The 11,218-nt window shown below is 37.5% G+C and overlaps 1 long non-coding RNA gene across 1 annotated transcript in view; it reads left to right on the top strand.

Annotated features, from left to right (window-relative positions):
* The window catches only part of LOC119781896, a 68,093-nt gene extending 57,936 nt beyond the window's left edge, over nucleotides 1-10,157 (top strand). Inside the window, exon 2 of the long non-coding RNA XR_005280616.1 lies at nucleotides 9,987-10,157. This is a non-coding gene — a long non-coding RNA (uncharacterized LOC119781896). The remainder of the gene's footprint in view (nucleotides 1-9,986) is intronic.
* Nucleotides 10,158-11,218: the final 1,061 nt, after the last annotated feature.

An 11,218-nucleotide genomic window follows, 5' to 3' on the forward strand; every position in this document is an offset into this window, starting at 1 on the left:
TTAAGCCCCATTAAAAAGTTCAGCTAGCTCCCTGTTGAGGAGAATAGCATGTCTGAATCTAAAGAAGCTTGTTCACCCGCAGCATTTGATTGGAATCAGTGGTAAGAGGACTGGAGATTGCTCAGTATATCCCCCCCCTCCACACTCTCTTGATAGCTTAACAGTGGCATATTAAGTCAGGAGAAATAACTGAAGGGATACAACTCGGTCTATTGGCAAGTTTTAGCAGAAATCTGCCAAGGATTCACTTTGAGATATATTATCTAAGCTCAGATAGGCTGTAGTATCAACTTGGAGAGAATATGAGTGGTTTTCAAACTCTGTAAAGATCTATTCAAAAAGTTTCATATAGCATTTACCAGTCAATCCAGTTTCAAAAGTATATATAATCTTTTTATTCAAAAGAAAAAGAAAAAAAAAATGGCTTGAAGGGAGAGCATGTTATATAAATGGTATACAAACTGTCTATAGACCCTACCACAGCACAGATAGCATTCTTGTGCCAGAAGTACTGTAGGCAAAATGCTTTTGGTTTTCTTTATGGTAGCTGAGGTGGAAGGATTATTTTACCAGGACACTTCTCATTCCTTAATAATAGTAGGGATGGTAGTGGTAGCATATTGCTGAGAGGATTCTTTTTTTTAAACAAGGACAGAGAAGATGGTAAAAGTTTATTGGAAGAACATGACACCAACACATGATCCTAAACCCCTGAAAACCACAGTTATAATACAGTTATTTGGATCCAAAGTCCCATTAGAAAGACCCAGAATATGATTCTACAAAGTATTGGACCAGGTTAGGAGGATGCAGATGCACACCAGTTCAGATTTCTATTTGTAGAAAACTTCTGCTCCATTTTAAATACCAACTAAAATGCATTGAAGTAGTATTTAACTGTAAATTCTCCTATTATTGTAATGTTGGTAACTATTAAACTAAAATTTCTTAGGTCTACTTCTGGTTTTTGTGAGGTTTTCTTGTCTGTCCCTTGAGGGTTGATTGGTTGTAAATGCTGATGCATTGCTGCAGAATAAAATAGAGAACATGTGTGCAGAAAATGTGTTTCTGTACTTTAATATTTTAAAGATTTACACTTTGATTTAATTTATTATGTTTTATTGAAAAAACCCACAACGGCTGTGAATATTTTTTTATCCCGACCACTGAACAAATAGTCAAATGAACGAGGATGTCAAATATTAGAAGCTTTTCTTGTGGTTTAGGTTCTACTGCATATTCTAGCAGGATCTTTAAACGTCTGTCTTGCCTTTAACTTTTTTCTTTATATCCTTCTTGATTTGATATTTGTCTCCCCTGAGAAGGGGAGAACCTCCCAGTGTGTCTATCATCTTTTAATGTAGTTCAGCAACAGGGTGGATTTTCTGGATTTATCCTTTACTCAAATGTTTTGTGAAGGAAAATCCCCAATAAGGATTCCCTGTGGTATTAGGGAAACAACTGATAAGTGTTGAAATGTGTCGCTTTTAGATGTAGAAATATCAGAAACAGCCGCTATGAAGCATCAGAAGAAGAAAAAAATTGCCTTTCAGCTCTGAGCTTCGGGGCTTCACTGGTTACTCTGCACATCCTTGGAAAGTCAAGACATACCGGAGCAAGCCCCAAGGCTTAATGTCACCAAATTAATTATAGATTCACCCAATTAGTTGACAAACTACTCTGTGTTTGAGGGGAAAATTATTACTTTCCAAGATGAAGTCTCCTCTCCGCCCTGGCCCCAGATGTATTGTGTCATTCTTTGAGGGGTACTATGTGTGTGTGTGGGGGTGTGTGTTTGTGTGTGTGAGACGAAACACAGCGGGCATATAGCGTGGCCTTTTTAATTATTCAGCCTCCCAAACCCATCCACAGCATTCATTTTGGCTTTTATCACCGGCTCATTTCTGTTTTTAAACAAAAGCTAATGCTTCTGAATTCTAGCCAGATGAACACAGATCTAATCACATGATAACTGCAGTAGCCTGTCCCATGCAGAATGTCTTCATCCTGTCCTAAATGGTTGGGAATTAGGAAATATTCCTTGCTGCATAATAAAAAAACCTCTCATTTTTTATGCCTATTTTGTTTTTACAAAAAAAAATTATGTTTTTTTTAATGAAAGTAAATTAATTAATGGGTAAATTATTCTGATTATGGATTGCTAAAACAACAGTCTCAATAAATATAATAGCGTCATGATGAGAGAATACTATTCCCAATTACTTTATTTAAAATGTACTATTGTTTTCCCCCTAAATTAGCAAGGCTAGGCCCTTTGGGTGAATGCTTCACAGAGAATGGAAAAAGGGTTGAAAGTGTCTCTTTTAAGTTGCAATTGACATGAAATTCTCCTCAAAAGTCTTTAGCAACCCATCTAGTGCTCACACTGCAGAAATTTAAACCATTCATATCCATAACTAGGTGAAATAAAATGGACTGACTAGGAGAAAAAGTAATAAACTCACTTAATACATTTTTCTTTAAAAAAAAAAGCATGAAAGCCTTTATTCACCATTTATGGAGACCTCTATTATGTTGAGACTCATGGTTCAGACGGGATTTAGGCCAATTCTTTTAGACAAGCTATCTAAGAAACTCTGTCGATGCCACCATGAAACATAGAGCTTTTATTCCTTCATTGTTTTTTCCCCCCAATGTATTCAGGTCAAGACAGGGGCAGAACATTTCTTGCAGCTTTATTTTTTTCTTAGAAACAAAGTTTTTGTCTTGGCTGTGTTTTTGATATCATCCTTCTGTTATCTTCGTACATTTTTCTATTAAACCTCCCTTTGAAAACACACCAATGATCTATTCTATAGCCACTATTTTTTGGGGTCAGATAAGGTGCCCTTTGACCTCTAACAAATTTTCGTTATAGAATTCAGAGGGATTATTTTCGTTCCTTTTTTTTAACAGAATATCTTCTTTGGCTGTTCTGAGGTTTATGTTCAGTCATGGGGCATCAGACAATGGATTTCGAGCTCAAAACCTCAGGATTCCAAGCTCTATGACCTAACCTAAAACTAGGCCGTCACTCTCCATGTGGAGTCTTTGGTGGTCAGTGTGGATACAGGATAAGGTGTTTAAGTGCATTATTGTTGTTTCAAGGGCTGAAACAATTAAGCGGATTAATCGATTATTGACATAATCATGCACTAATTTAGTAATTGATTAATCGTTAACTGGAGTGTAGAGACTCTAAAACGTGCCTTTAGCTGACAGAGAAACCCACTTGAGCAGCAATTATACCAAAATTGGAAAAAAAGGAAACATTTTGCATTTAAGAAGAAAAACATTTTTGTCTGCCAGTATGCTCTATACAGAATTCCGCAAGTAGAATTTTTTTGTTTCACCTGGTTTATTTTGTAAAAAAAATTATTTCTTTAAGGACCCTTTTGCTATTAGATTATTAATTGATTAATTGAAAACCAGTGGAGAGATTCATTGATTTGTAAAATAATCGTTAGTTGCTGCCCTAGCTGTTTCATTTGAAATAGTTGTACCAAACAATTCCCTTTCTTGTTAAAACTGTTGACAGCTGTGCCTTGATTCTTAGACAACTCTTCTTATTCTTTACCCCTTTTTCTGAAATTTTACATCAATCGCCGGATTGTGTTTTGAGTTTGTGATGGTCTTTCGTCTTGGTCAAGGGATTTTTCTAGATTGTTATTTCAGTATTCTCTAATCAGAGGCATCAGAGTGTTAATAATAAGGTCAGAAGGTGGTAGGATCGTCACGATACTCCTCCTACAGTCCAAAAAACATGACTGTCAGGTTAATTGGCTTCTCTAAATTGTCCCTAGGTGTCAGTGTGTGCGCATGGTTGTGTGCCTTTGTTGTCTGGCCTGCAACAGACTGGTGACCTGTCCAGGGTGTACCCCACCTCTCACCCATATAACACTTGGAAGTAGGCACCGGCCCCACCGCAACCCTGACAGAATAACTGGGAGAAGATGAATGGATGTTGACAAAAACATGTATTTTTCTAAAGAAGTGTCAGATTATAATGCTGCCGCCAACTTGTTTTCCTTGGTGGGGTGTTGCCTCTCCAATGGTTTGTTTTTATGACCAGCACTAAACACCACACATTTTACAACACATTTTTTTGACAGCAGAAATAGTCCAGATATTTGGTGAATACAAGAGATGTTTGTCACTCGTAGGGTTGTCAAACGTATCAATACTTTTTTGAGTATCGATACTTTTGACAACCCTACAGTGTATCCGGATACAATACTCATTTTCAAAAGTATCGATACAGTGCCACCACCAGTGGCACCTAAACAGTCATTCATCTAAAGTGCAGAATAGAGGACAATGCCCTTTCAGAACACTGTGTGAATGAATAATTCTGTGCATTTCTCAGTTTCACAGTTTTTTTTTATAACAGGTGCAGCTGCTGAAAATTATTTTTGTTTCTTAACCGGTTTGGCTAGTGTCATGTGTGCAAAGCATAGCCAAGTAAGGAAAACTTAATTTTAATTTTGTACGTTTTTTTATCAAGCTTGCTTAATATTATGCACAGCATACAACCTCAAAACATAATTTTTGTTTATTGTATTTATTTATTGTATTTTTATTATTAATTAAAATTTCTGTTGAATTTTGGAGTCTTTGTTTTTATTCTTGTGGTATCGAAAATGGTATCGAGTATCGAATATTTTCCTTAGTATCGAGGTAAAAAGTTTAGTATCGTGACAACCCTTGTCACTCGTAGACCACAACAAGTACTAACCACAGTTTCTTTTAACGTATGCACTGTTTTTTGGGGCTTTATTTTTTTGGAGAATCATACAATAATTACTAATATTAGATGGCTGTAATCCCTTTATGTCTACTGTAGCTCTTTTATTGTCTTCATTTATCTATTGGGCTGTGTTCGGTACCCTGCTCATACTCAGACAGTGGTCTCTGTCAATCTACTAATATTGGGAAGAGTTTATTTCCCAAAGATTGCTTTGCGGCCAAGCATGGTTTCACCCCACAGACTAACCCATAACAGATATGGATTTCTACATTTATCCTCTTTCCACGCTGTGCACAAAACGTTTCTATTTCAGCGAGTTAGAGGCCACGGGGGCAGGGAGCTTTATCGATCATCTGACTTCTAATGCCTCTTAAATATAAGGATTCATGTGTGAGTGACCTTTGTGTTTGGATTTAACACACAGCCAACAATCCCTCCTTTTCGAATATCCTTTCAAGCATGTCTGGCTTCATTACAAACTGTAGTTTTAATTCTTTTTAGCTTTTTGAACAGATCGTGCCAGGCATCATGTGTTTTCTATAAAGGAATCGGGATTTGTTTGAATCGTAGAACGGAAAGGTGATGAGAGGATGCTTTGAGTTATTCTGCTCATTGGAGAGATAAACACAGCACAAGAAAAGAGAAAGTCTATGACAAGTGGGCCATACTGACTATTAACACTTTTTCCACAGTCCACCCACTGCCACTCATTCTCATGTCTCACACATACACACAACCATGTACCTGGAAGATGGCCCAGTGATTGATGACTGTCTGTGAGAATACAGAGGCTGCAACTCCACAGAAAGATGGACAACTGAAGCACAAGGAGGAGGGGCTCAAAAAGGAAATGGCACATTCAGGGGCGTTGCTAGGCACAAAGCTTTACTGGGGCACTGGCCCCCTACCGCATATGCCCCTCCTTCCATACATAAATACAGACAAGCACACTGCCCAACCCTGATACATTCCTACCAAAATTACCAGTTGAGATATTAATGAGTATAAGAGCATATTTGTTTTAACAAACATGAACATTTTCAACATTGCAGCTATAAAAAATAAGACATCAACAACTTTGACAAATAAAAAGTTTCCTTATACACATTCTGAAGTAATCATTAATTCCTAGGTTACAGAGTTTTAGTTCGGGGGAAATTTTAACTCGTCCTGAGCTAAGTTTTCCTTTTATTTTTTTAACATTAAAGTGTACCTCATATTTATCATTTTTGCAAAGTGGTCAATCACTTGTGACTCAGCTTAGAAAGTTCTTCCTTTTCAACTGATAAAATAGCAGGATGATGGAGCCTGTCTTGTCCCATTGTGCACCTCAGCCAAGTGTGGAGCCTTCTCAACACACTGAAAGACCTTTCACAACTCCAGCTGTAGACTGGGATTGTGAGGGAGATCTGGATGACCTGCGTTAGTGTTGGGAATATGATGTTATCAAGCAAGTTGAAAACACACTGCATATCCTTGATAACAAGGCTTTCTTTTTTAACCAGGAAAAGCTCAAACCATTTTGAATTAAATTAATGTTTTTTTACTCCAAATTTGTGCTGGGGATGGTGGGACAACTTCACTTGTTTAGGACCATCATGCTTTCCCCCTAAGTCACTAATGTCCCCTTCTTGTTTGTGGAAGCTGGTTGTTGCATCCTCATCACCTTCATGGTCCTGTCTCTCCTGTCCTTCACCTGTCTCTTGCCTGTCAGTCTCGCCTCCTCCTCCCTTTCCTACTCCAGCACCTGCATTCTCATTCTCTACAGCAAACATAAAAAAAAACGTAAATTTATAATTATGTAAATATCTATCATATTACTTATAACGTTCCTAATGTAACTGGTTACATTAAATCACTAATTCATTACGGGACCTTACCTCCCTCTCTCATCTTGTTTTACTGATTCCCTGTCTCTGCTTCGTGTGAGGAATTTCCTGATATCCATCTACAAACCAATGCAGTAATTTTCAGTTAGTAGCCTATAAATCATCTGGTTTCACTGGGAAAATAATAAAATTGACAGGTAAGAAACATTACCAGAACTAAAAATGCGTCGTGGCCGCACAGTGTCCCATCCAACTCAGTTGAGAGCAGCGCGTTAATTTACCTGCAGTTCATGCAGTGACATGCGCTGACGTGGGGGCGCTAATACATCCTCAATTTGGAGTTAACAACACACTTGCTCCGCATTTGAGTAGAAATATACGTCTCCTCCCGTTAGAAATATCTAAATTGATGCATTAAAAAAATGTAATACTGTTGCAAATATTCATGAGATTTATACTGGGGCACAGCTCATTTATACTGGGGCACGTGCCCCAGTAAATGGGGTCTGGCGACGCCGATGGGCACATTGAGGTCGTCCTGCAGCTGTTAGTATGCTGGGCCACAGTCCTGCATTGTTAGGGTGAGGTGGAAGTTACCTTATAAAATAATTGAATTTACTTTATTTATATAATATCAATACACTAAATGTCATCTGAAGGCACTTTAAAGAGACAGCCCAATTAAATGAAACAAATTGTTGAAAATGTTTCTTTTGGAAATCCCAGCTGATTGAATAAAGTCAACCAGAATTGATGGAGGATTCATTCCTCCTGAATGAGCAGGTATTGAAAGAAGACTATCAGTTGCATTGTGTTGTTGGTTCTGTTGTAATCCATCACACCAAGCATGCATGCGGAGACAATGGAGAGGAAAAACTTCCTTTTAACAGTGAGAAACCTCCAGCAGAGCCAGGCACATTGTGGGTAGCCTTCAGCCAAGGTAGACTGGGGATTAACAGAGACAGAAGCAGACACATAAAAGGAACATAGAAGCACTGATCCATAAATACTTTCGTTGTTTAATGTAAACTAGTTCCATAGGTGGCTCTGTCAAGGAAAGAAGCAGTCAACAAGAAGAGTTCTGAGCTGGTTTCATGTCAAAAGAATGAAAGAGCACATAAAGTTTGTCATGGTAAAAGCTGAGCTCATAGCTATATCTACTGTTAATTTAAAACTTATCATCTATGCTGGAATTTGTGGATGGGAGCAGCCCAGCTGATGCCTCCTTCTAGAATGTGTCACAACTTAACGGAGTGCCAAGCCAGATGACACTACTATAACGAGAACAAGTATAGAGAACATAAATTTAGAATTTGAACTCATTAATAACGCAGAATTGGAGAAAAAAGCAGAATCTAGAAGAATATGGAAAAGTAGTCCCTATGTCCTCCAGCAGGCTCAGTGTATAGTAGCACAACTATAGAGATAGCTCATGATAACCTGAGCCACTGAGGGATTTTGACAGCTTTCGCTGTAATATTGTTTTTTTATTCCATGTCCCATTTTTTAAAGAAATACAGAAACAAAAAACAATTAAAAAACACTCATACCCTATGTGCACTTTCACCGTTTTTAAAATTTAATGTGATATATCAGGTATATCACACATTAAGGTGTGACAAACTAACCATATGTATTCCAAATTTTTTCAGTCTGATTTTCCCAAATTGTCATGTTGTTTGTACTTTTTTGACCCACATGCATAATCACATGGCAAATCAATGAGTTTTAATGTTTTATTTTCAAAAAGCAGCAAGAATCCGGAATCGGAGAACTGCAGGAAGTCAGTTAAACTTTCTGGTTGGTCTGAGGGAAGAAAGCAGACTGATCAGGAAGAAGTTGGTTGAAAACTGATGGATTTGCTTACTTGAGAGATGAAGGGGGGGTAGCATGGATCTGTGGGGGTTTGATTCAGTGGGCTTTTCAGACTGTACCCCAGAGGTCCAGAAGAATGTGAACAAGTTCCGAGAAAGGACAAGAAGGATATTTCTGGTTTAGGTCTTTGGCTTGAATACCATCAGGGGTAATCATCCGGTAAGGAGAAATGATCCTTCACCTCCTTCACCTCAATCAAGATGCTAGTCATCTTGATTGAGAAATTTTCAAAGGTTTGCAGCAAAACAGGTTGTCCAAGCAACATTTGTCTCTATAACAGACACAACAGAAAAACCCCAGAGACCCTTACATAAATGAATTCTACTGCAGCCAACTACTGTTAAATAAAACGCAAAACAATTAGACAAGGTCGTCAAAATAAAGGGTTGATATAAAATGTAATTTTGGTTTACTTTTTAATTCTTGAAAAATCTAGTAAAATTATACGTACATCTTTAAATGTAAATTCTTCTTAATTTGAATAATGTTTAAGCAGAAAGAAAATTAAGCAAGAATTTTACTTACATTTGCATTTAAAAAGGAATATTTACTGATTTAAAAAGCCTCTGAAATAATAAGAAATAGCAAACTAAAGATCAGACTTATTGTTTATTGAATTTACTCAGTATATGGGAATGTAATTGTAAAGTTAACGAGCCCACTGTTTTATAAGTGTATTTTTTCTTCCACTTACTGTTCCATTTTTACTAATGTAAACCTGATTTAATAAACAGCCACTTTGATAATCAATGGACCTTTGGGGCCTGCACCCCCTTCAGGGGGGTCATAGCTCAATGCTGGACATAAAACATTCTAATTATTTATCAAAAATAATTTGTTGTTGGTTTAAAATACCTTTAATTTGGAATTTTGTATTTTCTGAATGCCAAACTAATCTAAAATAAATAATTCTGATTTCTATAGTGTTTATTGCCTTTCTATAATGTATTTACTGTTTTCCAAAGGTGCAAAGTGCTAAAATGCACAGTTTTTAATTACATTCTCAATTATAGAAACTATAATTATCTGCACTCTAAGTTGATTTAAGTACCCTCTATTGGCCTGGGTTTGCCACTACATTTCATTTTCTGGGACAGACTCATCTTTTTAAATGTTTAGTTTTGCATACCAGTATGTCCTTCACATAAAATTGCAAGATTTGTTGCATAATTTTTATCTTTAATAAAGATTTCAAATGTAACTGAATACTGATATCTTGAGTCAGATGTTTTACATACATTTGCTAAATGGGAAAAACTGGAAGTGCTCTAAAGTGTCAAAGTTTTGTCCTTTTTCTAGAGCAAACTGTGCCCTTTGTCGCCACAGAGTGAGGAATGTGTGTGTGTGTGTGTGTGTGATTAAGGGATTTTTCAGCATCTGCTGCCTGGAGCTCTTTGTGAACAAGAAGCGGAACTTTGTTGTCGAGGACTCTTTAGTGCCTTCCAAGTCAGCGTTTTGCTGTGCTTCTACAATGATAATGTGTACATCTTTTTGAGTGCATGTTTGTGTTTAACCAAGCTGTTTTGTGTTTGTAGGTGTATGTGCCGAGGCGGAATGCCCCGGGGAACAGCGCTGACTGTGCACTAGGAGTCTGAACCTTGTTTTTGGCTGAGGAGGAGAAGAAGGAGGAGGAGGAGACGGAGGAGAGGTCCTCCCCCCCCACAGCGTGCCGTGCCGAGCAGTGCTTGACGCCATGTCCCTGACTGACAAACATAAAGTAAAGAGACAGAGACTGGACCGGATCTGTGAAGGTAAATGGGTGTTTGCTGGAATATTTTCAAGGGCTTATTGCAAACCCAGTTGATTATTGGTGTTTTACTCTTTAGCGGTTTGACGGTTACGTGTATTGAAGTGGACAAAGATTTTAAAAAGTAATGCTTTTAAAATCTGCTGAAATGACCAACCAAACCACAGCTGTGGTTTAATAAACTGCAAGACAAAGTGGAGGAGTGTCAACTGTTTTTCTTGGCTGTGTGTAACAAAGCAGTGACTTCCCACCTGTTGCTGCCCCCTACCAGTCAGCTGGCTGAAAGCGGGCTTCTACATAGATTTGATAGTTTAAAGTACTTGTACCGGGGAGATGATGCTACCAACGACACTTTTAAATAACCAACTAAACGCATGTGAGTCATACAGGTCAGGCTGACAAAAAGACTAATAATCATCCCACTAAGCACAGAAAAACGGACAGATTGCTCTATTTTTGCCTTACAAGCATTTTTCAACAATGTTATATCTGAATTCTTCTACACAATCCCTAACGTACCTATTGAATCTGAGTCTTAGGTTGCCATGTCTACATTCTGTAAGCGCTTCTTCAGTTAAAGATTCCTTAAGTAGATCTGGGAGAGACTTAAAGTTTGCTGGGAAAACAGGAATAAGGGAGGGATAGTTTTTTCATAAATGCTTCCTATCTGATTTCCATTTTTATTTTTACAAATAGCAAATGTTTCTGTATTTATGACCTATCTTTTGCTGTCTTAAAGCCGCTTTATTGTGAAGAACTTTTGCTGCCTTTTCTGTTCTGAAAACTCATGTTTTTGTATCATTGTCATATTGTTAGCTAATAGATTTTGTTCTGCTTGGCTTGGCTTAAAATAGATGTTTATTTTTGAACAAGTAAGTACATGCAAAAAAACCAAAAGAATATTCACCAAACAGCAACATATACAACACTTTTTTTAAGGGCTAATAGGACCGATTATGTTAATTAGGGATGCACATCAAGTATTCTTGTTTGGTCACAGTTGTGATTATTCTGTTTGTA

This window comes from Cyprinodon tularosa, unplaced genomic scaffold, assembly GCF_016077235.1.
Source record: "Cyprinodon tularosa strain WSP-4 unplaced genomic scaffold, ASM1607723v1 ctg185, whole genome shotgun sequence".
Lineage (NCBI taxonomy): Eukaryota > Metazoa > Chordata > Actinopteri > Cyprinodontiformes > Cyprinodontidae > Cyprinodon > Cyprinodon tularosa.